This window comes from Petromyzon marinus (genome assembly GCF_048934315.1).
Source record: "Petromyzon marinus isolate PM22_M1 ecotype Great Lakes invasive population chromosome 85 unlocalized genomic scaffold, UKy_Petmar_22M1.pri1.0 chr85_unloc.1, whole genome shotgun sequence".
Taxonomy (NCBI): domain Eukaryota; kingdom Metazoa; phylum Chordata; class Hyperoartia; order Petromyzontiformes; family Petromyzontidae; genus Petromyzon; species Petromyzon marinus.
In genome coordinates, this window is record NW_027422646.1 from 1,321,796 (window position 1) to 1,348,798 (window position 27,003).

The 27,003-nt window shown below is 42.9% G+C and overlaps 1 long non-coding RNA gene across 1 annotated transcript in view; it reads right to left on the reverse strand.

Moving 5' to 3' along the window:
* Positions 1-2,032, reverse strand: part of LOC142908520 (uncharacterized) — a 31,914-nt gene extending 29,882 nt beyond the window's left edge. The window contains exon 1 of the long non-coding RNA XR_012931862.1: positions 1,354-2,032. This is a non-coding gene — a long non-coding RNA (uncharacterized LOC142908520). The remainder of the gene's footprint in view (positions 1-1,353) is intronic.
* Between the last annotated feature and the right edge of the window lie 24,971 nt (positions 2,033-27,003).

Consider the following 27,003-nt stretch of genomic DNA (forward strand, 5'->3'; position numbering starts at 1 on the left):
GGAACAACGAACGCAAATTCTGAAACCGACACTTTGAAGTAGTTTTTTTATTAAACAATAAAGAAAATTAAAGAAAAATGTTAAAAATATAGGGCAACGTTATGATCACAGTCTTTCTCCAACTTTAGCTCAACAATGCCACTTAGTCACGAGGGTAAAATCAGGAATGGACCACCTCACAACCACTGTGCATCACACCACATCAACAAGTAATCCGATATGACTACAAAGGACCACCTTAACGTGACGAAGTCTAGACTGAACTACAACACTCAAGTAGCTGTGAGAAGATGACAACACGTGGCACCTTCTACCATAAACACCACACATTTAACAGTCCCGATGATACAACCACCAGACGAAGCAACGCATCTATGGAAGTATAAAATTGTTGTCAGCCTGAAATAAGTGAACACTTCTGAAGCTTAAAAGGAATTCCTTTTTATCGAACACATCATAGAGCATTCACAACATCGCTCTAGCTTGGAGTACTGGAAATCACGGAAGTAATAATGTGTACCTTATCGATTGAACTAACAGAGACACAAACATGCACATTCCAGGACTTCAAGAGTTAACAGAAGTCCTCAAAACTTTGACCCTCCAGCCACTCCAGCAGCGATTTCTCAGCATCCACCTGCATGAGGTCGAAAGAGTAATTGTTGCCAGGACTCATTACCTCCACTACATCCAGCCATCCCGTGTGAATTTTCTGGTGACTGTGAAGATTTGAATTCCATGCAAATGCCTTCCCACACGCAGAACAAGTGAATGGCTTCTCGCCCGTGTGAGTTTTCTGGTGACTGTGAAGAATTGTTTTCCGTGCAAATGCCTTCCCACACACAGAACACTTGAATGGCTTCTCGCCCGTGTGTGTTTTCTGATGACTCTGAAGATGTGATTTCTGTGCAAATGCCTTCCCACACACAGAGCAATTGAACGGCTTCTCGCCTGTGTGAGTTTTCTGGTGACTCTGAAGATGTGATTTCTGTGAAAATTCCTTCCCACACACAGAGCAATTGAACGGCTTCTCGCCTGTGTGTGTTTTCTGGTGTCTGCTAAGAGTTGATTTCCGTGAAAATGCCTTCACACACACAGAACAATGGAATGGCTTCTCGCCCGTGTGTGCGTGGCACTGTGGAGAGTTCATCTGCTCCATGTGACTGATTCTACAGAGCAGAGTAACAGTCGCGGGTGTTGTTGAGAGTTAACGGTGCCTTCTATGCTGCGTGGATGTGTGGCTCAAATCGCCAAAAAGCAAAATCTCACAAACGTCCAACCGAGACAAAGTAACGCCCCGTAAGACGGACTACACACGCGATTACCTGGCTATCCACTAACAAAGACACTTACTTGTTGATGCACGGTGTATCGATGACCCTGTAACCCGTCTAAAGAGATCGCCACGAACTCTCCCGAAGCAAAGTCGCCAACCAGTGGCCAAGCAAACGTGCTCGCCAGGCTGAGTCTCGCAGGAGAAGGGAAATCTGCAGAGCGATGAGTTGAGCGTCTATCCTCGGTAAAATTCCTCTCCAAATGGTCTTGAGATCTGATTTTGAGCCCCTTATAACTCCCCCCTCGCATCCAAATCCTTTGTTCTCGATTTGGCCTATCATGGACTTTGCATTCAATTGTAGATTTGTAACATTTACAATCCGCATATAAATCAACAAAGCTTAGCTAATCTGGCCATTTAAATTAAACCTTAATATGTATGTACATCCCACTGCATAATTGTACGCTTCCGTTTGAATAAAATGTACATCTCCATGCATAATTCCGTGCTTCCTGTTGATTTGCTAATATTCACCCCGCAATGTCCTCTACACTGCTGCAAGTTTAAAGGATTAAACAACAACATATAGTCTAAAGAATCAAAATGCTGTTGTCCAGTTTGATTTGGACAACGAGGTGCAAATTTACAGTGTACTGACTTTGTTTCATAAATATCTTGAAGGACACTCGTGTTGAGCGAGGTGTTTCTAGAAAACGAGGATGTTATGTTATAATTTCCGTCATAAACTTTGAGTAGTCATCTCAAAGTATGTATGTACACCCCTGTATATGCACACTCGTGCGTGAATGCACACCGCTGTATATATACAGTCGTGTTAGGATACACACTCGTGTGTGCATGGCTACTTGTCCATATTCTTTTTAAGGAAATGGTAGCAATAATGTACGATCAGTCATCTTTAAGAACACAAATCAGGTCTTCTGAAACCGACACTTTGAAGAAGTTTTTTTTAATCAAACAATAAAGAAAATTAAAGAAAATATTTAAAATATAGGGCAACGTTATGATCACAGTCTTTCTCCAACTTTAGCTCAACAAGGCCACTTAGTCACGACAGTAAAATCAGGAATTGGACCACCTCACAACCACTGTGTATCACACCACATCAACAAGTAATCCGATATGACTACCAATCACCACCTTAACGTGACGAAGTCTAGAATAAACTTCAACACTCAAGTAGCTGTGAGAAGATGACAACACGTGGCACCTTCTACCATAAACACCACACATTTAACAGTGCCGATGATACAACCACCGGACGAAGCAACGCATCTATCGAAGTATAAAATTGTTGTCAACCTGAAATAAGTGAACACTTCTGGAACTTAAAAGGAAGACTTTTTTTCCCGAACACTTCATAGAGCATTCACAACATCATTCGAGCTTGGAGTACTGCAAATCAAGGAAGTAATAATGTGTACCTTATCGATTGATTTAACAGAGACACAAACATGCACATTCCAGGACTTCAAGAGTTAACATAAGTTCTCAATACTTTGATCCTCCAGCCACTCCAGCAGCCATTTCTCAGTATCCACCTGCATGGGGTCGAAAGAGGAATTGTTGCCAGGGCTCATTACATCCAGCAATCTCTCAGGATCCAACTGCATGAGGTCGAAAGTGGAATTGTTGCCAGGAGTCATTACATCCACTACATCCAGGCATCTCTCAGGATTCACCTGTATAGGGTCGACAGATTCATTTTGTTCAGGACTCACTGCAGCACTTTGCATTTCACCTTTTGATTTCACTTCACTCTCATTGTGGATCTTCGAATGCTTGTTTCGGGGTGATGACCGTGTCCTCTCTAACGGAGAACAATTGAATGGCTTCTCGCCCGTGTGTGTTTTATGGTGTCTGTTAAGAGTTGTTTTCCGTGCAAATGCCTTCCCACACACAGAACAATTGAATGGCTTCTCACCCGTGTGTGTTTTCTGGTGTCTGTTAAGAATTGTTTTCCGTGAAAATTTCTTCCCACACAAGGAGCACTTGAATGGCTTCTCGCCCGTGTGTGTTTTCTGGTGACTGTGAAGATGTGATTTCTGTGCAAATGCCTTCCCACACACAGAGCACTTGACTGACTTCTCACCAGTGTGTATTTTCTGGTGTCTGTTAAGAGATGATTTCTCTGCAAATGCCTTCCCACAAACAGAACAATTGAATGGCTTCTCACCCGTGTGTGTTTTCTGGTGTCTGTTAAGAATTGTTTTCCGTGCAAATGCCTTCCCACACAATGAGCACTTGAAAGGCTTCTCACCCGAGTGTGTTTTCTTGTGAGTGTTAAGATTTGATTTCCATGCAAATGCCTTCCCAAACACAGAGCAATTGAACGGCTTCTCGCCCGTGTGTGTGGCACTGTGGAGAGTTCATCTGCTCCATGTGACTGATTCTACAGAGCAGAGTAACAGTCGCGGGTGTTGTTGAGAGTTAACGGCGCCCTCTAAGCTGCATGGCTCAAATAGCCAAAAAGCAAACTCTCACGAACGTCCAACCGAGACCCAGTAACGCCCCGTGAGACGGACTACACACGCGATTACCTGGTTATCCACTAACAAAGACACTTACTTGTTGATGCACGGTGTATCGATGACCCTGTAACCCGTCTGAAGAGATCGCCACGAACCCTCCCGAAGCAAAGTCGCCAACCAGTCGCCAAGCAATCGTGCTCGCCAGGCTGAGTCTCGCAAGAGAAGGGAAATCTGCAGAGCGAGGAGTCGAGCGTCTATACTCAGGAAAATTCCTCTCCAAATGGTCTTGAGGTCTGATTTTAAGCCCCTTATAACTCCCCTCTAGCATCCAAATCCTTTGTTCTCGATTTGGCCTATCATGGACTTTGCATTCAATTGTTAATTTTTACATTAAAAATCAACGTAGCTTAGCTAATCTGGCACATTGTAATTAAACCTTAATAAGTATGTACATCCCACTGCATAATTGTACACTTCAATAACAATTGAATGCAAGGAAGTTTATGAAGACAATTACAAATAATTCTAGAGCGATTACTTAAACGGGAGAATAATCTCAACCGGTGTGCCGTGGCAAAGGCGAACAAATGGTATTAAATAAACAAAACTAATGACTTCACTAACACTCATTAAACATGGGGCCACTATTTAAAACATTATTAATGATTCCAAGCGTTTGTATTGGAATACAGAGAATGGATTAGAATGTCACGCGTTTCTGGCATTTGCTTAACGTTCTTCAGTGTTGAGGGGCATCTAAGATTCAGATCGTCGGTTTAATTAGTGAAAATAATCACGAAACCCCGCTATCCTAGTCTGCTACTGTTTGTATGTACGTGAATCTGTACTACTGTGTATGTCCACTCGTGTGTTTATTTACACTCGTTGATGTGGATATGTACACGCGTGAATGTGTGTACAGGTATGTACTATCATTTGTTCGTACATTTGTTCGTGAAGTAGAACGCAATCCCCGTGTACGTACACTGCTGTGCATGCACGCTCCTGTTGTGTATACGCACTCTTGTATGCATGTGCATCCGTGTGTGTATGCCTGGGTATTTTGTACCATCGGGCACTCCACCCTCTCCACAACTCCCAATCGGTGCTGGGGCAGTTGTGGAGAGAGTGGAGAGTTTCCCATACTTGGGCAGTGTGCTTATGACCGGCTACGGTTTAACAGCAGAGGTCTCACTCCGAATCAGTCGAGCGGCAATATCATTTCATCGGTTGCGTAACGCTGTGTGGAAGCTACCTGGTCTGTCGCTCCGCACTAAGCTTCAGGTCTTCTCGGCCACGGTCATTCCCTCCCTTCTCTACGCTTGCGAAACGTGGACCCCCCTAATGGAACATCTTCGCCGGTTAGAAACATTTAGGCTGGCCTGCCTACGATCAATCCTGGGTTTAACCAGACTGGATTGTGTGATGAGCTCACAAATCCTTGAAATATCTGGGCAAGGTCCCATCGGTGAGCTCCTCCGGCAGGCAAGGCTGCGTTGGCTGGGTCATGTAGCCCGCATGCCCAGCCACCGCATGCCGAAACAGCTTTTGTTCGGCCGGATCGGCAAAACGGGTGCGGCACGGGCTAGAGAAGAGATGGAGTGATGTGGTAGAGGAAGATGTGGAGCTGAGTGGACTTGCCGATGACTGGTACCAGCGGTGTCAAGATCGGCTTAGCTAATCTGGCCATTGTAATCAAACCTTATTATATATGTACATCCCACTGCATAATTGTACGCTTCCGTTTGAATAAAATGTACATCTCCATGCATAATTCCGTGATTCCTGTTAATTTGCTAACATTCACCCCGCAATGTCCTCTACACTGCTGCAAGTTTAAAGGATTAAACAACGACATATAGTCTAAAGAATCAAAATGCTGTTGTCCAGTTTGATTTGGACTAAGAGGTGCAAATTCACAGTGTACTGACTTTGTTTCATAAATATATTTAAGGACACTCGTGTTGAGCGAGGTGTTTCTAGAAAACGAGGTTGATATGTTATCATTTAAGTCATACACTTTGAGTAATCAGCGGAAGCGTGGTTTAAGATAACGTACCGCAAAAAAATCAATCATCAATATTTAGTCTTCAGTGTGTCTGTATACTCTTGTGAATGTGTTCAATAATTTGGACGTTTTTTTAAATATATTGGACGTGTTTTTGTTACGGTAAGTGCATTGAAGATGGAGGGTTACCAGCACCTCGCACCCGTCCAGAGACCTCGTGGGCCGCTGTGGTGGCTACGAGACTTCCCTCAAGGACATTGCTCTTATCCACCACAGCGTTACCGACCGGGAACGCCGATGAAGTTGAAGGTTGTTAATACAGAACTTTATTCGTGGCAGGGGAATGCCAAACAACATAAAGTGGCTCTTCTTCTGAGAATGAAAACCCGTATACGTATGTGTGTGTATGTATGCAGGTACAATCGTGCGTGTTCGCAGTGGAACGCAATCCTTGTGTTCGTACAATGCTGTGTATGTACACTGCGTTGTTTGAAGTAGTTTTTTAATCAAACAATGAATAAAAATTAGGAAAAATGTTTAAAATATAGGGCGACGTTATGATCACTTAGTCACGAGAGTAAAATCAGGAATTGGACCACCTCACAACCACTGTGCATCACACCACATCAACAAGTAATCCGATATGACTACAAAGCACCACCTTAACGTGACGAAATCTAGAATAAACTACAACACTCAAGTAGCTGTGAGAAGATGACAACACGTGGCACCTTCTACCATAAACACCACACATTTAACAGTCCCGATGATGCAACCACCAGACGAAGCAACGCATCTATGGAAGTATAAAATTGTTGTCATCCTGAAATAAGTGAACACTTCTGGAACTTAAAAGGAAGACTTTTGTCCGAACACATCATAAAGCATTCACAACATCGCTCTAGCTTGGAGTCCTGGAAATCACGGAAGTAATAATGTGAACCTTATTGATTGATCTAACAGACACACAAACATGCACATTCCAGGACTTCAAGAGTTAACAGAAGTACTCAATACTTTGACCCTCCAGCCACTCCAGCAGCCATTTCTCAGTATTCACCTGCATGGGGTCGAAAGAGGAATTGTGGTCAGGGCTCATTACATCCAGCAATCTCTCAGGATCAAACTGCATGAGGTCGGAAGTGGAATTGTTGCCAGGAGTCATTACATCCACTACATCCAGGCATCTCTCAGGATTCACCTGTATAGGGTCTACAGATTCATTTTGTTCAGGACTCACTGCAGCACTTTGCATTTCACCTTTTGATTTCACTTCACTCTCATTGCGGATCTTCGCATGCTTGTTTCGGGGTGATGACCGTGTCCTCTCCAACGGAGAACAATTGAATGACTTCTCGCCCGTGTGTGTTTTCTGGTGTCTGTTAAGAGATGATTTCTCTGCAAATGCCTTCCCACACACAGAGCAATTGAATGGCTTCTCGCCCGTGTGTGTTTTCTGGTGTCTGCTCAGAGTTGATTTCCGTGAAAATGCCTTCACACACACAGAACAATGGAATGGCTTCTCGCTCGTGTGGGCTTGGCACTGTGGAGAGTTCATCTGCTCCATGTGACTGATTCTTCAGAGCAGAGTAACAGTCGCGGGTGTTGTTGAGAGTTAACGGTGCCCTCTATGCTGCGTGGATGTGTGGCTCAAATCGCCAAAAAACAAACTCTCACGAACGTCCAACCGAGACAAAGTAACGTCCCGTAAGATTTGATTTCTGTGCAAATGCCTTCCCACACACAGAACAATTGAATGGCTTCTCGCCCGTGTGTGTTTTCTTGTGAGTGTTAAGATTTGATTTCTGTGCAAATGCCTTCCCACACAGAGCAATTGAACGGCTTCTCGCGCGTGTATGCGTGGCACGGTTTAGAGTTAATCTGCTCCATGTGACTGATTCTACAGAGCAGAGTAACAGTCGCGGGTGTTGTTGAGAGCTAACGGCGCCCTCTAAGCTGCATGGCTCAAATCGCCAAAAAGCAAACTCTCACGAACGTCCAACCGAGACACAGTAACGCCCAGTAAGACGGACTACACACGCGATTACCAGGTTATCCACTAACAAAGACACTTACTTGTTGATGCACGGTGTATCGATGTCCCTGTAACCCGTCTAAAGAGATCGCCACGAACTCTCCCGAAGCAAAGTCGCCAACCAGTCGCCAAGCAATCGTGCTCGCCAGGCTGAGTCTCGCAGGAGAAGGGAAATCTGCAGAGCGATGAGTCGAGCGTCTATCCTCAGGAAAATTCCTCTCCAAATGGTCTTGAGGTCTGATTTTAAGCCCCTTATAACTCCCCTCTAGCATCCAAATCCTTTGTTCTCGATTTGGCCTATCATGGACTTTGCACTCAATTGTAGATTTGTAACATTTACAATCCGCATATCAATCAACATAGCTTAGCTAATCTGGCACATTGTACTTAAACCTTAATAAGTATGTACATCCCACTGCATAATTGTACGCTTCCGTTTGAATAAGATGTACATCTCCAAGCATAATTCCGTGCTTCCTGTTGATTTGCTAATATTCACCCCGCAACGTCCTCTACACTGCTGCAAGATTATCAGGATTTAAAAGCGATACACAGTCTGAATTATCAACATAAAGAGTTTTATTTGGACTAAGAGGTGCAAATTTACACTGTACTGACTTTGTTTCATAAATATATTTAAGGACACTCGTGTTGAGCGGGGTGTTTCTAGAAAACGAGGTTGTTATGTTCTAATTTCCGTCATAAAATTTGAGTAATCATCTGAATGGTTTAGCTTGTAAGCGTGGTTTAACATAACGTACCGCAAAAAAGTCAATCATCCATATTTAGTCTTCAGTGTGTATGTATACTCTTGTGTATGTGCTCAATATTTATGCACGTGTTTTATATTTTGGACGTGTTTTTGTTACGGTAACTGCATTGAATATGGAGGTGTTACCAGCAACCTCGCACCCGTCCAGAGACCTCGTGGGCCGCTGTGGTGGCTACGAGACTTCCCTCAAGGACATTGCTCTTATCCACCACAGCGTTACCGACCGGGAACGCCGATGAAGTTGAAGGTTGTTAATACAGAACTTTATTCGTGGCAGGGGAATGCCAAACAACATGGAGTGGCTCTTCTTCTGAGAATGAAAACCTGTATACGTATGTGTGTGTGTATGTATGCAGGTACAATCGTGCGTGTTCGCAGTGGAACGCAATCCTTGTGTTCGTACACTGCTGTGTATGTACACTGCGTTGTATGTCTGTATGTATGTACACCCCTGTATATGCACACTCGTGTGTAAATGCACACCGCTGTATATATATACAGTCGTGTTGGGATGCACACTCGTGTGTGAATGTCTACTCGTCCATGTTCTTTAAGGAAGGAAATGGTAGCAATAATGTACGATCAGTCATCTTTAAAAACACAAATCAGGCCTTTATTAATCTGCAACAATATCAACGTTAAAACTCGCATCGAAATGTTTATTAATTCGCTTTTTCAAACAGTTAAGGAACGAAGAAAATTATTTCACTTTCATTAATTATACAGTCATAAAATATTCTCAAAATCAAACACGTGAACGTCTTAATCATTCCCAATTGACGTCCTTATCGACTGAAGCCATTTGTCCACAAGTCCAAGCCATCAAACACAGGAACAACGAACGCACATTCTGAAACCGACACTTTGAAGAAGTTATTTTAATCAAACAATAAAGAAAATTAAAGAAAAATGTTTAAAATATAGGGCAACAAGGCCACTTAGTCACGACAGTAAAATCAGGAATTGGACCACCTCACAACCACTGTGCATCACACAACATCAACAAGTAATCCGATATGACTACAAAGCACCACCTTAACGTGACGAAGTCTAGAATAAACTTCAACACTCAAGTAGCTGTGAGAAGATGACAACACGTGGCACCTTCTACCATAAACACCACACATTTAACAGTCCGGATGATACAACCACCAGACGAAGCAACGCATCTATGGAAGTATAAAATTGTTGTCATCCTGAAATAAGTGAACACTTCTGGAGCTTAAAAGGAATTCCTTTTTATCCCAACACATCATAGAGCATTCACAACTTCGCTCTAGCTTGGAGTACTGGAAATCACGGAAGTAATAATGTATACCTTATCGATTGATCTAACAGAGACACAAACATGCACATTCCAGGACTTCAAGAGTCAACAGAAGTCCTCAAAACTTTGACCCTCCAGCCACTCCAGCAGCGATTTCTCAGCATCCACCTGCATGAGGTCGAAAGAGTAATTGTTGCCAGGACTCATTACCTCCACTACATCCAGGCATCCCGTGTGAGTTTTCTGGTGACTGTGAAGATTTGATTTCCATGCAAATGCCTTCCCACACGCAGAGCAAGTGAATGGCTTCTCGCCCGTGTGAGTTTTCTGGTGACTCTGAAGATGTGATTTCTGTGCAAATGCCTACCCACACACAGAGCAATTGAATGGCTTCTCGCCCGTGTGTGTTTTCTGGTGTCTGCTCAGAGTTGATTTCCGTTAAAATGCCTTCCCACATACAGAGCAATTGAATGGCTTCTCGCCCGTGTGGGCTTGGCACTGTGGAGAGTTCATCTGCTCCATGTGACTGATTCTACAGAGCAGAGTAACAGTCGCGGGTGTTGTTGAGAGTTAACGGCGCCCTCTAAGCTGCGTGGCTTAAATCGCCAAAAAGCAAACTCTCACGAACGTCCAACCGAGACACAGTAACGCCCCGTAAGACGGACTACACACGCGATTACCTGGTTATCCACTAACAAAGACACTTACTTGTTGATGCACGGCGTATCGATGACCCTGTAACCCGTCTAAAGAGATCGCCACGAACTCTCCCGAAGCAAAGTCGCCAACCAGTCGCCAAGCAATCGTGCTCGCCAGGCTGAGTCTCGCAGGAGAAGGGAAATCTGCAGAGCGAGGAGTCGAGCGTCTATCCTCAGTAAAATTCCCCTCCAAATGGTCTTGAGATCTGATTTTAAGCCCCTTATAACTCCCTTCTAGCATCCAAATCCTTTGTTCTCGATTTGGCCAATCATGGACTTTGCATTCAATTGTCGATTTGTAACATTAACAATCGGCATATAAATCAACAAAGCTTAGCTAATCTGGCCATTTAGATTAAGCCTTAATAAGTATGTACATCCCATTGCATAATTGAACGCTTTTATTTGAATAAAGATGTACATCTCCATGCATAATTCCGTGCTTCCTGTTAATTTGCTAAGATTCACCCGGCAATGTCCTCTACACTGATGCAATATTTTCAGGATTTAAAAGCGATTCACAGTCTGAATTATCAACATAAAGAGTTTTATTTGGACTAAGAGGTGCAAATTTACACTGTACTGACTTTGTTTCATAAATAGTTTTAAGGACACTCGTGTTGAGCGGGGTTTTTCTAGAAAACGAGGATGTTATGTTCTAATTTCCTTCATGAACTTTGAGTAATCATCTGAATGGTTTAGATTGTAAGCGTGCTTTAACATAACGTACCGCAAAAAAATCAATCATCACCTTTTAGTCTTCAGTGTGTATTTATACTCTTGTGTATGTGCTCAATATTTATGCACGTGTTTTATATTTTGGACGTGTTTTTGTTACGGTAACTGCATTGAATATGGAGGTGTTACCAGCACCTCGCACCCGTCCAGAGACCTCGTGGGCCGCTGTGGTGGCTACGAGACTTCCCTCAAGGACATTGCTCTTATCCACCACAGCGTTACCGACCGGGAACGCCGATGAGGTTGAAGGTTGTTAATACAGAACTTTATTCGTGGCAGGGGAATGCCAAACAACATGGAGTGGCTCTTCTTCTGAGAATGAAAACCCGTATACGTATGTGTGTATGTATGCAGGTACAATCGTGCGTGTTCGCAGTGGAACGCAATCCTTGTGTTCGTACACTGCTGTGTATGTACACTGCGTTGTATGTCTGTATGTATGTACACCCCTGTATATGCACACTCGTGTGTAAATGCACACCGCTGTATATATATACAGTCGTGTTGGGATGCACACTCGTGTGTGAATGTCTACTCGTCCATGTTCTTTAAGGAAGGAAATGGTAGCAATAATGTACGATCAGTCATCTTTAAAAACACAAATCAGGCCTTTATTAATCTGCAACAATATCAACGTTAAAACTCGCATCGAAATGTTTATTAATTCGCTTTTTCAAACAGTTAAGGAACGAAGAAAATTATTTCACTTTCATTAATTATACAGTCATAAAATATTCTCAAAATCAAACACGTGAACGTCTTAATCATTCCCAATTGACGTCCTTATCGACTGAAGCCATTTGTCCACAAGTCCAAGCCATCAAACACAGGAACAACGAACGCACATTCTGAAACCGACACTTTGAAGAAGTTATTTTAATCAAACAATAAAGAAAATTAAAGAAAAATGTTTAAAATATAGGGCAACAAGGCCACTTAGTCACGACAGTAAAATCAGGAATTGGACCACCTCACAACCACTGTGCATCACACAACATCAACAAGTAATCCGATATGACTACAAAGCACCACCTTAACGTGACGAAGTCTAGAATAAACTTCAACACTCAAGTAGCTGTGAGAAGATGACAACACGTGGCACCTTCTACCATAAACACCACACATTTAACAGTCCGGATGATACAACCACCAGACGAAGCAACGCATCTATGGAAGTATAAAATTGTTGTCATCCTGAAATAAGTGAACACTTCTGGAGCTTAAAAGGAATTCCTTTTTATCCCAACACATCATAGAGCATTCACAACTTCGCTCTAGCTTGGAGTACTGGAAATCACGGAAGTAATAATGTATACCTTATCGATTGATCTAACAGAGACACAAACATGCACATTCCAGGACTTCAAGAGTCAACAGAAGTCCTCAAAACTTTGACCCTCCAGCCACTCCAGCAGCGATTTCTCAGCATCCACCTGCATGAGGTCGAAAGAGTAATTGTTGCCAGGACTCATTACCTCCACTACATCCAGGCATCCCGTGTGAGTTTTCTGGTGACTGTGAAGATTTGATTTCCATGCAAATGCCTTCCCACACGCAGAGCAAGTGAATGGCTTCTCGCCCGTGTGAGTTTTCTGGTGACTCTGAAGATGTGATTTCTGTGCAAATGCCTACCCACACACAGAGCAATTGAATGGCTTCTCGCCCGTGTGTGTTTTCTGGTGTCTGCTCAGAGTTGATTTCCGTTAAAATGCCTTCCCACATACAGAGCAATTGAATGGCTTCTCGCCCGTGTGGGCTTGGCACTGTGGAGAGTTCATCTGCTCCATGTGACTGATTCTACAGAGCAGAGTAACAGTCGCGGGTGTTGTTGAGAGTTAACGGCGCCCTCTAAGCTGCGTGGCTTAAATCGCCAAAAAGCAAACTCTCACGAACGTCCAACCGAGACACAGTAACGCCCCGTAAGACGGACTACACACGCGATTACCTGGTTATCCACTAACAAAGACACTTACTTGTTGATGCACGGCGTATCGATGACCCTGTAACCCGTCTAAAGAGATCGCCACGAACTCTCCCGAAGCAAAGTCGCCAACCAGTCGCCAAGCAATCGTGCTCGCCAGGCTGAGTCTCGCAGGAGAAGGGAAATCTGCAGAGCGAGGAGTCGAGCGTCTATCCTCAGTAAAATTCCCCTCCAAATGGTCTTGAGATCTGATTTTAAGCCCCTTATAACTCCCTTCTAGCATCCAAATCCTTTGTTCTCGATTTGGCCAATCATGGACTTTGCATTCAATTGTCGATTTGTAACATTAACAATCGGCATATAAATCAACAAAGCTTAGCTAATCTGGCCATTTAGATTAAGCCTTAATAAGTATGTACATCCCATTGCATAATTGAACGCTTTTATTTGAATAAAGATGTACATCTCCATGCATAATTCCGTGCTTCCTGTTAATTTGCTAAGATTCACCCGGCAATGTCCTCTACACTGATGCAATATTTTCAGGATTTAAAAGCGATTCACAGTCTGAATTATCAACATAAAGAGTTTTATTTGGACTAAGAGGTGCAAATTTACACTGTACTGACTTTGTTTCATAAATAGTTTTAAGGACACTCGTGTTGAGCGGGGTTTTTCTAGAAAACGAGGATGTTATGTTCTAATTTCCTTCATGAACTTTGAGTAATCATCTGAATGGTTTAGATTGTAAGCGTGCTTTAACATAACGTACCGCAAAAAAATCAATCATCACCTTTTAGTCTTCAGTGTGTATTTATACTCTTGTGTATGTGCTCAATATTTATGCACGTGTTTTATATTTTGGACGTGTTTTTGTTACGGTAACTGCATTGAATATGGAGGTGTTACCAGCACCTCGCACCCGTCCAGAGACCTCGTGGGCCGCTGTGGTGGCTACGAGACTTCCCTCAAGGACATTGCTCTTATCCACCACAGCGTTACCGACCGGGAACGCCGATGAGGTTGAAGGTTGTTAATACAGAACTTTATTCGTGGCAGGGGAATGCCAAACAACATGGAGTGGCTCTTCTTCTGAGAATGAAAACCCGTATACGTATGTGTGTATGTATGCAGGTACAATCGTGCGTGTTCGCAGTGGAACGCAATCCTTGTGTTCGTACACTGCTGTGTATGTACACTGCGTTGTATGTCTGTATGTATGTACACCCCTGTATATGCACACTCGTGTGTGAATGCACACCGCTGTATATATATACAGTCGTGTTGGGATGCACACTCGTGTGTGAATGTCTACTCGTCCATGTACTTTTTAAGGAAGGATATGGTAGCAATAATGTACGATCAGTCATCTTTAAATACAAATCAGGACTTTATTAATCTGCAACAATATCAACGTTAAAACCTCCCGACAAAATCTTTATTAATTCGCTTTACTCAAACAGTTAAGGAACTAGGAAAATTATTTCACTTTCATTAATTCAACAGTTATAAAATATTCTCAAAATCAAACACGTGAACGTCTTAATCCTTCCCAATTGACGTCTATATCGACTGAAGCCATTCGTCCACTAGTCCAAGCCATCAAACACAGGAACAACGAACGCACATTCTGAAACCGACACTTTGAAGAAGCTTTTTAATCAAACAATAAATAAAATTAAATCAATGGCGACGTTATGATGACAGTCTTTCTCCAACTTTAGCTCAACAAGGCCACTTAGTCACGACAGTAAAATCAGGAATTGGACCACCTCACAACCACTGTGCATCACACAACATCAACAAGTAATCCGATATGACTACAAAGCACCACCTTAACGTGACGAAGTCTAGAATAAACTTCAACACTCAACTAGCTGTGAGAAGATGACAACACGTGGCACCTTCTACCATAAACACCACACATTTAACAGTGCCGATGATACAACCACCAGACGAAGCAACGCATCTATGGAAGTATAAAATTGTTGTCATCCTGAAATAAGTGAACACTTCTGGAGTTTAAAAGGAATTCCTTTTTATTCCAACACATCATAGAGCATTCACAACTTCGCTCTAGCTTGGAGTACTGGAAATCACGGAAGTAATAATGTATACCTTATCGATTGATCTAACAGAGACACAAACATGCACATTCCAGGACTTCAAGAGTCAACAGAAGTCCTCAAAACTTTGACCCTCCAGCCACTCCAGCAGCGATTTCTCAGCATCCACCTGCATGAGGTCGAAAGAGTAATTGTTGCCAGGACTCATTACCTCCACTACATCCAGGCATCCCGTGTGAGTTTTCTGGTGACTGTGAAGATTTGATTTCCATGCAAATGCCTTCCCACACGCAGAGCAAGTGAATGGCTTCTCGCCCGTGTGAGTTTTCTGGTGACTCTGAAGATGTGATTTCTGTGCAAATGCCTACCCACACACAGAGCAATTGAATGGCTTCTCGCCCGTGTGTGTTTTCTGGTGTCTGCTCAGAGTTGATTTCCGTTAAAATGCCTTCCCACATACAGAGCAATTGAATGGCTTCTCGCCCGTGTGGGCTTGGCACTGTGGAGAGTTCATCTGCTCCATGTGACTGATTCTACAGAGCAGAGTAACAGTCGCGGGTGTTGTTGAGAGTTAACGGCGCCCTCTAAGCTGCGTGGCTCAAATCGCCAAAAAGCAAACTCTCAAGAACGTCCAACCGAGACACAGTAACGCCCCGTAAGACGGACTACACACGCGATTACCTGGTTATCCACTAACAAAGACACTTACTTGTTGATGCACGGCGTATCGATGACCCTGTAACCCGTCTAAAGAGATCGCCACGAACTCTCCCGAAGCAAAGTCGCCAACCAGTCGCCAAGCAATCGTGCTCGCCAGGCTGAGTCTCGCAGGAGAAGGGAAATCTGCAGAGCGATGAGTCAAGCGTCTATCCTCAGGAAAATTCCTCTCCAAATGGTCTTGAGGTCTGATTTTAAGCCCCTTATAACTCCCCTCTAGCATCCAAATCCTTTGTTCTCGATTTGGCCTATCATGGACTTTGCACTCAATTGTAGATTTGTAACATTTACAATCCGCATATCAATCAACATAGCTTAGCTAATCTGGCACATTGTACTTAAACCTTAATAAGTATGTACATCCCACTGCATAATTGTACGCTTCCGTTTGAATAAGATGTACATCTCCAAGCATAATTCCGTGCTTCCTGTTGATTTGCTAATATTCACCCCGCAACGTCCTCTACACTGCTGCAAGATTATCAGGATTTAAAAGCGATACACAGTCTGAATTATCAACATAAAGAGTTTTATTTGGACTAAGAGGTGCAAATTTACACTGTACTGACTTTGTTTCATAAATATATTTAAGGACACTCGTGTTGAGCGGGGTGTTTCTAGAAAACGAGGTTGTTATGTTCTAATTTCCGTCATAAAATTTGAGTAATCATCTGAATGGTTTAGCTTGTAAGCGTGGTTTAACATAACGTACCGCAAAAAAGTCAATCATCCATATTTAGTCTTCAGTGTGTATGTATACTCTTGTGTATGTGCTCAATATTTATGCACGTGTTTTATATTTTGGACGTGTTTTTGTTACGGTAACTGCATTGAATATGGAGGTGTTACCAGCAACCTCGCACCCGTCCAGAGACCTCGTGGGCCGCTGTGGTGGCTACAAGACTTCCCTCAAGGACATTGCTCTTATCCACCACAGCGTTACCGACCGGGAACGCCGATGAAGTTGAAGGTTGTTAATACAGAACTTTATTCGTGGCAGGGGAATGCCAAACAACATGGAGTGGCTCTTCTTCTGAGAATGAAAACCCGTATACGTATGTGTGTGTGTATGTATGCAGGTACAATCGTGCGTGTTCGCAGTGGAACGCAATCCTTGTGTTCGTACACTGCTGTGTATGTACACTGCGTTGTATGTCTGTATGTATGTACACCCCTGTATATGCACACTCGTGTGTAAATGCACACCGCTGTATATATATACAGTCGTGTTGGGATGCACACTCGTGTGTGAATGTCTACTCGTCCATGTTCTTTAAGGAAGGAAATGGTAGCAATAATGTACGATCAGTCATCTTTAAAAACACAAATCAGGCCTTTATTAATCTGCAACAATATCAACGTTAAAACTCGCATCGAAATGTTTATTAATTCGCTTTTTCAAACAGTTAAGGAACGAAGAAAATTATTTCACTTTCATTAATTATACAGTCATAAAATATTCTCAAAATCAAACACGTGAACGTCTTAATCATTCCCAATTGACGTCCTTATCGACTGAAGCCATTTGTCCACAAGTCCAAGCCATCAAACACAGGAACAACGAACGCACATTCTGAAACCGACACTTTGAAGAAGTTATTTTAATCAAACAATAAAGAAAATTAAAGAAAAATGTTTAAAATATAGGGCAACAAGGCCACTTAGTCACGACAGTAAAATCAGGAATTGGACCACCTCACAACCACTGTGCATCACACAACATCAACAAGTAATCCGATATGACTACAAAGCACCACCTTAACGTGACGAAGTCTAGAATAAACTTCAACACTCAAGTAGCTGTGAGAAGATGACAACACGTGGCACCTTCTACCATAAACACCACACATTTAACAGTGCCGATGATACAACCACCAGACGAAGCAACGCATCTATGGAAGTATAAAATTGTTGTCATCCTGAAATAAGTGAACACTTCTGGAGCTTAAAAGGAATTCCTTTTTATTCCAACACATCATAGAGCATTCACAACTTCGCTCTAGCTTGGAGTACTGGAAATCACGGAAGTAATAATGTATACCTTATCGATTGATCTAACAGAGACACAAACATGCACATTCCAGGACTTCAAGAGTCAACAGAAGTCCTCAAAACTTTGACCCTCCAGCCACTCCAGCAGCGATTTCTCAGCATCCACCTGCATGAGGTCGAAAGAGTAATTGTTGCCAGGACTCATTACCTCCACTACATCCAGGCATCCCGTGTGAGTTTTCTGGTGACTGTGAAGATTTGATTTCCATGCAAATGCCTTCCCACACGCAGAGCAAGTGAATGGCTTCTCGCCCGTGTGAGTTTTCTGGTGACTCTGAAGATGTGATTTCTGTGCAACTGCCTACCCACACACAGAGCAATTGAATGGCTTCTCGCCCGTGTGTGTTTTCTGGTGTCTGCTCAGAGTTGATTTCCGTTAAAATGCCTTCCCACATACAGAGCAATTGAATGGCTTCTCGCCCGTGTGGGCTTGGCACTGTGGAGAGTTCATCTGCTCCATGTGACTGATTCTACAGAGCAGAGTAACAGTCGCGGGTGTTGTTGAGAGTTAACGGCGCCCTCTAAGCTGCGTGGCTTAAATCGCCAAAAAGCAAACTCTCACGAACGTCCAACCGAGACACAGTAACGCCCCGTAAGACGGACTACACACGCGATTACCTGGTTATCCACTAACAAAGACACTTACTTGTTGATGCACGGCGTATCGATGACCCTGTAACCCGTCTAAAGAGATCGCCACGAACTCTCCCGAAGCAAAGTCGCCAACCAGTCGCCAAGCAATCGTGCTCGCCAGGCTGAGTCTCGCAGGAGAAGGGAAATCTGCAGAGCGAGGAGTCGAGCGTCTATCCTCAGTAAAATTCCCCTCCAAATGGTCTTGAGATCTGATTTTAAGCCCCTTATAACTCCCTTCTAGCATCCAAATCCTTTGTTCTCGATTTGGCCAATCATGGACTTTGCATTCAATTGTCGATTTGTAACATTAACAATCGGCATATAAATCAACAAAGCTTAGCTAATCTGGCCATTTAGATTAAGCCTTAATAAGTATGTACATCCCATTGCATAATTGAACGCTTTTATTTGAATAAAGATGTACATCTCCATGCATAATTCCGTGCTTCCTGTTAATTTGCTAAGATTCACCCGGCAATGTCCTCTACACTGATGCAATATTTTCAGGATTTAAAAGCGATTCACAGTCTGAATTATCAACATAAAGAGTTTTATTTGGACTAAGAGGTGCAAATTTACACTGTACTGACTTTGTTTCATAAATAGTTTTAAGGACACTCGTGTTGAGCGGGGTTTTTCTAGAAAACGAGGATGTTATGTTCTAATTTCCTTCATGAACTTTGAGTAATCATCTGAATGGTTTAGATTGTAAGCGTGCTTTAACATAACGTACCGCAAAAAAATCAATCATCACCTTTTAGTCTTCAGTGTGTATTTATACTCTTGTGTATGTGCTCAATATTTATGCACGTGTTTTATATTTTGGACGTGTTTTTGTTACGGTAACTGCATTGAATATGGAGGTGTTACCAGCACCTCGCACCCGTCCAGAGACCTCGTGGGCCGCTGTGGTGGCTACGAGACTTCCCTCAAGGACATTGCTCTTATCCACCACAGCGTTACCGACCGGGAACGCCGATGAGGTTGAAGGTTGTTAATACAGAACTTTATTCGTGGCAGGGGAATGCCAAACAACATGGAGTGGCTCTTCTTCTGAGAATGAAAACCCGTATACGTATGTGTGTATGTATGCAGGTACAATCGTGCGTGTTCGCAGTGGAACGCAATCCTTGTGTTCGTACACTGCTGTGTATGTACACTGCGTTGTATGTCTGTATGTATGTACACCCCTGTATATGCACACTCGTGTGTGAATGCACACCGCTGTATATATATACAGTCGTGTTGGGATGCACACTCGTGTGTGAATGTCTACTCGTCCATGTACTTTTTAAGGAAGGATATGGTAGCAATAATGTACGATCAGTCATTTTTAAATACAAATCAGGACTTTATTAATCTGCAACAATATCAACGTTAAAACCTCCCGACAAAATCTTTATTAATTCGCTTTACTCAAACAGTTAAGGAACTAGGAAAATTATTTCACTTTCATTAATTCAACAGTTATAAAATATTCTCAAAATCAAACACGTGAACGTCTTAATCCTTCCCAATTGACGTCTATATCGACTGAAGCCATTCGTCCACTAGTCCAAGCCATCAAACACAGGAACAACGAACGCACATTCTGAAACCGACACTTTGAAGAAGCTTTTTAATCAAACAATAAATAAAATTAAATCAATGGCGACGTTATGATGACAGTCTTTCTCCAACTTTAGCTCAACAAGGCCACTTAGTCACGACAGTAAAATCAGGAATTGGACCACCTCACAACCACTGTGCATCACACAACATCAACAAGTAATCCGATATGACTACAAAGCACCACCTTAACGTGACGAAGTCTAGAATAAACTTCAACACTCAACTAGCTGTGAGAAGATGACAACACGTGGCACCTTCTACCATAAACACCACACATTTAACAGTGCCGATGATACAACCACCAGACGAAGCAACGCATCTATGGAAGTATAAAATTGTTGTCATCCTGAAATAAGTGAACACTTCTGGAGTTTAAAAGGAATTCCTTTTTATTCCAACACATCATAGAGCATTCACAACTTCGCTCTAGCTTGGAGTACTGGAAATCACGGAAGTAATAATGTATACCTTATCGATTGATCTAACAGAGACACAAACATGCACATTCCAGGACTTCAAGAGTCAACAGAAGTCCTCAAAACTTTGACCCTCCAGCCACTCCAGCAGCGATTTCTCAGCATCCACCTGCATGAGGTCGAAAGAGTAATTGTTGCCAGGACTCATTACCTCGACTACATCCAGGCATCCCGTGTGAGTTTTCTGGTGACTGTGAAGATTTGATTTCCATGCAAATGCCTTCCCACACGCAGAGCAAGTGAATGGCTTCTCGCCCGTGTGAGTTTTCTGGTGACTCTGAAGATGTGATTTCTGTGCAAATGCCTACCCACACACAGAGCAATTGAATGGCTTCTCGCCCGTGTGTGTTTTCTGGTGTCTGCTCAGAGTTGATTTCCGTTAAAATGCCTTCCCACATACAGAGCAATTGAATGGCTTCTCGCCCGTGTGGGCTTGGCACTGTGGAGAGTTCATCTGCTCCATGTGACTGATTCTACAGAGCAGAGTAACAGTCGCGGGTGTTGTTGAGAGTTAACGGCGCCCTCTAAGCTGCGTGGCTCAAATCGCCAAAAAGCAAACTCTCAAGAACGTCCAACCGAGACACAGTAACGCCCCGTAAGACGGACTACACACGCGATTACCTGGTTATCCACTAACAAAGACACTTACTTGTTGATGCACGGCGTATCGATGACCCTGTAACCCGTCTAAAGAGATCGCCACGAACTCTCCCGAAGCAAAGTCGCCAACCAGTCGCCAAGCAATCGTGCTCGCCAGGCTGAGTCTCGCAGGAGAAGGGAAATCTGCAGAGCGAGGAGTCGAGCGTCTATCCTCAGTAAAATTCCCCTCCAAATGGTCTTGAGATCTGATTTTAAGCCCCTTATAACTCCCTTCTAGCATCCAAATCCTTTGTTCTCGATTTGGCCAATCATGGACTTTGCATTCAATTGTCGATTTGTAACATTAACAATCGGCATATAAATCAACAAAGCTTAGCTAATCTGGCCATTTAGATTAAGCCTTAATAAGTATGTACATCCCATTGCATAATTGAACGCTTTTATTTGAATAAAGATGTACATCTCCATGCATAATTCCGTGCTTCCTGTTAATTTGCTAAGATTCACCCGGCAATGTCCTCTACACTGATGCAATATTTTCAGGATTTAAAAGCGATTCACAGTCTGAATTATCAACATAAAGAGTTTTATTTGGACTAAGAGGTGCAAATTTACACTGTACTGACTTTGTTTCATAAATAGTTTTAAGGACACTCGTGTTGAGCGGGGTTTTTCTAGAAAACGAGGATGTTATGTTCTAATTTCCTTCATGAACTTTGAGTAATCATCTGAATGGTTTAGATTGTAAGCGTGCTTTAACATAACGTACCGCAAAAAAATCAATCATCACCTTTTAGTCTTCAGTGTGTATTTATACTCTTGTGTATGTGCTCAATATTTATGCACGTGTTTTATATTTTGGACGTGTTTTTGTTACGGTAACTGCATTGAATATGGAGGTGTTACCAGCACCTCGCACCCGTCCAGAGACCTCGTGGGCCGCTGTGGTGGCTACGAGACTTCCCTCAAGGACATTGCTCTTATCCACCACAGCGTTACCGACCGGGAACGCCGATGAGGTTGAAGGTTGTTAATACAGAACTTTATTCGTGGCAGGGGAATGCCAAACAACATGGAGTGGCTCTTCTTCTGAGAATGAAAACCCGTATACGTATGTGTGTATGTATGCAGGTACAATCGTGCGTGTTCGCAGTGGAACGCAATCCTTGTGTTCGTACACTGCTGTGTATGTACACTGCGTTGTATGTCTGTATGTATGTACACCCCTGTATATGCACACTCGTGTGTGAATGCACACCGCTGTATATATATACAGTCGTGTTGGGATGCACACTCGTGTGTGAATGTCTACTCGTCCATGTACTTTTTAAGGAAGGATATGGTAGCAATAATGTACGATCAGTCATTTTTAAATACAAATCAGGACTTTATTAATCTGCAACAATATCAACGTTAAAACCTCCCGACAAAATCTTTATTAATTCGCTTTACTCAAACAGTTAAGGAACTAGGAAAATTATTTCACTTTCATTAATTCAACAGTTATAAAATATTCTCAAAATCAAACACGTGAACGTCTTAATCCTTCCCAATTGACGTCTATATCGACTGAAGCCATTCGTCCACTAGTCCAAGCCATCAAACACAGGAACAACGAACGCACATTCTGAAACCGACACTTTGAAGAAGCTTTTTAATCAAACAATAAATAAAATTAAATCAATGGCGACGTTATGATGACAGTCTTTCTCCAACTTTAGCTCAACAAGGCCACTTAGTCACGACAGTAAAATCAGGAATTGGACCACCTCACAACCACTGTGCATCACACAACATCAACAAGTAATCCGATATGACTACAAAGCACCACCTTAACGTGACGAAGTCTAGAATAAACTTCAACACTCAACTAGCTGTGAGAAGATGACAACACGTGGCACCTTCTACCATAAACACCACACATTTAACAGTGCCGATGATACAACCACCAGACGAAGCAACGCATCTATGGAAGTATAAAATTGTTGTCATCCTGAAATAAGTGAACACTTCTGGAGTTTAAAAGGAATTCCTTTTTATTCCAACACATCATAGAGCATTCACAACTTCGCTCTAGCTTGGAGTACTGGAAATCACGGAAGTAATAATGTATACCTTATCGATTGATCTAACAGAGACACAAACATGCACATTCCAGGACTTCAAGAGTCAACAGAAGTCCTCAAAACTTTGACCCTCCAGCCACTCCAGCAGCGATTTCTCAGCATCCACCTGCATGAGGTCGAAAGAGTAATTGTTGCCAGGACTCATTACCTCGACTACATCCAGGCATCCCGTGTGAGTTTTCTGGTGACTGTGAAGATTTGATTTCCATGCAAATGCCTTCCCACACGCAGAGCAAGTGAATGGCTTCTCGCCCGTGTGAGTTTTCTGGTGACTCTGAAGATGTGATTTCTGTGCAAATGCCTACCCACACACAGAGCAATTGAATGGCTTCTCGCCCGTGTGTGTTTTCTGGTGTCTGCTCAGAGTTGATTTCCGTTAAAATGCCTTCCCACATACAGAGCAATTGAATGGCTTCTCGCCCGTGTGGGCTTGGCACTGTGGAGAGTTCATCTGCTCCATGTGACTGATTCTACAGAGCAGAGTAACAGTCGCGGGTGTTGTTGAGAGTTAACGGCGCCCTCTAAGCTGCGTGGCTCAAATCGCCAAAAAGCAAACTCTCAAGAACGTCCAACCGAGACACAGTAACGCCCCGTAAGACGGACTACACACGCGATTACCTGGTTATCCACTAACAAAGACACTTACTTGTTGATGCACGGCGTATCGATGACCCTGTAACCCGTCTAAAGAGATCGCCACGAACTCTCCCGAAGCAAAGTCGCCAACCAGTCGCCAAGCAATCGTGCTCGCCAGGCTGAGTCTCGCAGGAGAAGGGAAATCTGCAGAGCGAGGAGTCGAGCGTCTATCCTCAGTAAAATTCCCCTCCAAATGGTCTTGAGATCTGATTTTAAGCCCCTTATAACTCCCTTCTAGCATCCAAATCCTTTGTTCTCGATTTGGCCAATCATGGACTTTGCATTCAATTGTCGATTTGTAACATTAACAATCGGCATATAAATCAACAAAGCTTAGCTAATCTGGCCATTTAGATTAAGCCTTAATAAGTATGTACATCCCATTGCATAATTGAACGCTTTTATTTGAATAAAGATGTACATCTCCATGCATAATTCCGTGCTTCCTGTTAATTTGCTAAGATTCACCCGGCAATGTCCTCTACACTGATGCAATATTTTCAGGATTTAAAAGCGATTCACAGTCTGAATTATCAACATAAAGAGTTTTATTTGGACTAAGAGGTGCAAATTTACACTGTACTGACTTTGTTTCATAAATAGTTTTAAGGACACTCGTGTTGAGCGGGGTTTTTCTAGAAAACGAGGATGTTATGTTCTAATTTCCTTCATGAACTTTGAGTAATCATCTGAATGGTTTAGATTGTAAGCGTGCTTTAACATAACGTACCGCAAAAAAATCAATCATCACCTTTTAGTCTTCAGTGTGTATTTATACTCTTGTGTATGTGCTCAATATTTATGCACGTGTTTTATATTTTGGACGTGTTTTTGTTACGGTAACTGCATTGAATATGGAGGTGTTACCAGCACCTCGCACCCGTCCAGAGACCTCGTGGGCCGCTGTGGTGGCTACGAGACTTCCCTCAAGGACATTGCTCTTATCCACCACAGCGTTACCGACCGGGAACGCCGATGAGGTTGAAGGTTGTTAATACAGAACTTTATTCGTGGCAGGGGAATGCCAAACAACATGGAGTGGCTCTTCTTCTGAGAATGAAAACCCGTATACGTATGTGTATGTATGCAGGTACAATCGTGCGTGTTCGCAGTGGAACGCAATCCTTGTGTTCGTACACTGCTGTGTATGTACACTGCGTTGTATGTCTGTATGTATGTACACCCCTGTATATGCACACTCGTGTGTGAATGCACACCGCTGTATATATATACAGTCGTGTTGGGATGCACACTCGTGTGTGAATGTCTACTCGTCCATGTACTTTTTAAGGAAGGATATGGTAGCAATAATGTACGATCAGTCATCTTTAAATACAAATCAGGACTTTATTAATCTGCAACAATATCAACGTTAAAACCTCCCGACAAAATCTTTATTAATTCGCTTTACTCAAACAGTTAAGGAACTAGGAAAATTATTTCACTTTCATTAATTCAACAGTTATAAAATATTCTCAAAATCAAACACGTGAACGTCTTAATCCTTCCCAATTGACGTCTATATCGACTGAAGCCATTCGTCCACTAGTCCAAGCCATCAAACACAGGAACAACGAACGCACATTCTGAAACCGACACTTTGAAGAAGCTTTTTAATCAAACAATAAATAAAATTAAATCAATGGCGACGTTATGATGACAGTCTTTCTCCAACTTTAGCTCAACAAGGCCACTTAGTCACGACAGTAAAATCAGGAATTGGACCACCTCACAACCACTGTGCATCACACAACATCAACAAGTAATCCGATATGACTACAAAGCACCACCTTAACGTGACGAAGTCTAGAATAAACTTCAACACTCAAGTAGCTGTGAGAAGATGACAACACGTGGCACCTTCTACCATAAACACCACACATTTAACAGTGCCGATGATACAACCACCAGACGAAGCAACGCATCTATGGAAGTATAAAATTGTTGTCATCCTGAAATAAGTGAACACTTCTGGAGCTTAAAAGGAATTCCTTTTTATTCCAACACATCATAGAGCATTCACAACTTCGCTCTAGCTTGGAGTACTGGAAATCACGGAAGTAATAATGTATACCTTATCGATTGATCTAACAGAGACACAAACATGCACATTCCAGGACTTCAAGAGTCAACAGAAGTCCTCAAAACTTTGACCCTCCAGCCACTCCAGCAGCGATTTCTCAGCATCCACCTGCATGAGGTCGAAAGAGTAATTGTTGCCAGGACTCATTACCTCCACTACATCCAGGCATCCCGTGTGAGTTTTCTGGTGACTGTGAAGATTTGATTTCCATGCAAATGCCTTCCCACACGCAGAGCAAGTGAATGGCTTCTCGCCCGTGTGAGTTTTCTGGTGACTCTGAAGATGTGATTTCTGTGCAACTGCCTACCCACACACAGAGCAATTGAATGGCTTCTCGCCCGTGTGTGTTTTCTGGTGTCTGCTCAGAGTTGATTTCCGTTAAAATGCCTTCCCACATACAGAGCAATTGAATGGCTTCTCGCCCGTGTGGGCTTGGCACTGTGGAGAGTTCATCTGCTCCATGTGACTGATTCTACAGAGCAGAGTAACATTCGCGGGTGTTGTTGAGAGTTAACGGCGCCCTCTAAGCTGCGTGGCTCAAATCGCCAAAAAGCAAACTCTCACGAACGTCCAACCGAGACACAGTAACGCCCCGTAAGACGGACTACACACGCGATTACCTGGTTATCCACTAACAAAGACACTTACTTGTTGATGCACGGCGTATCGATGACCCTGTAACCCGTCTAAAGAGATCGCCACGAACTCTCCCGAAGCAAAGTCGCCAACCAGTCGCCAAGCAATCGTGCTCGCCAGGCTGAGTCTCGCAGGAGAAGGGAAATCTGCAGAGCGAGGA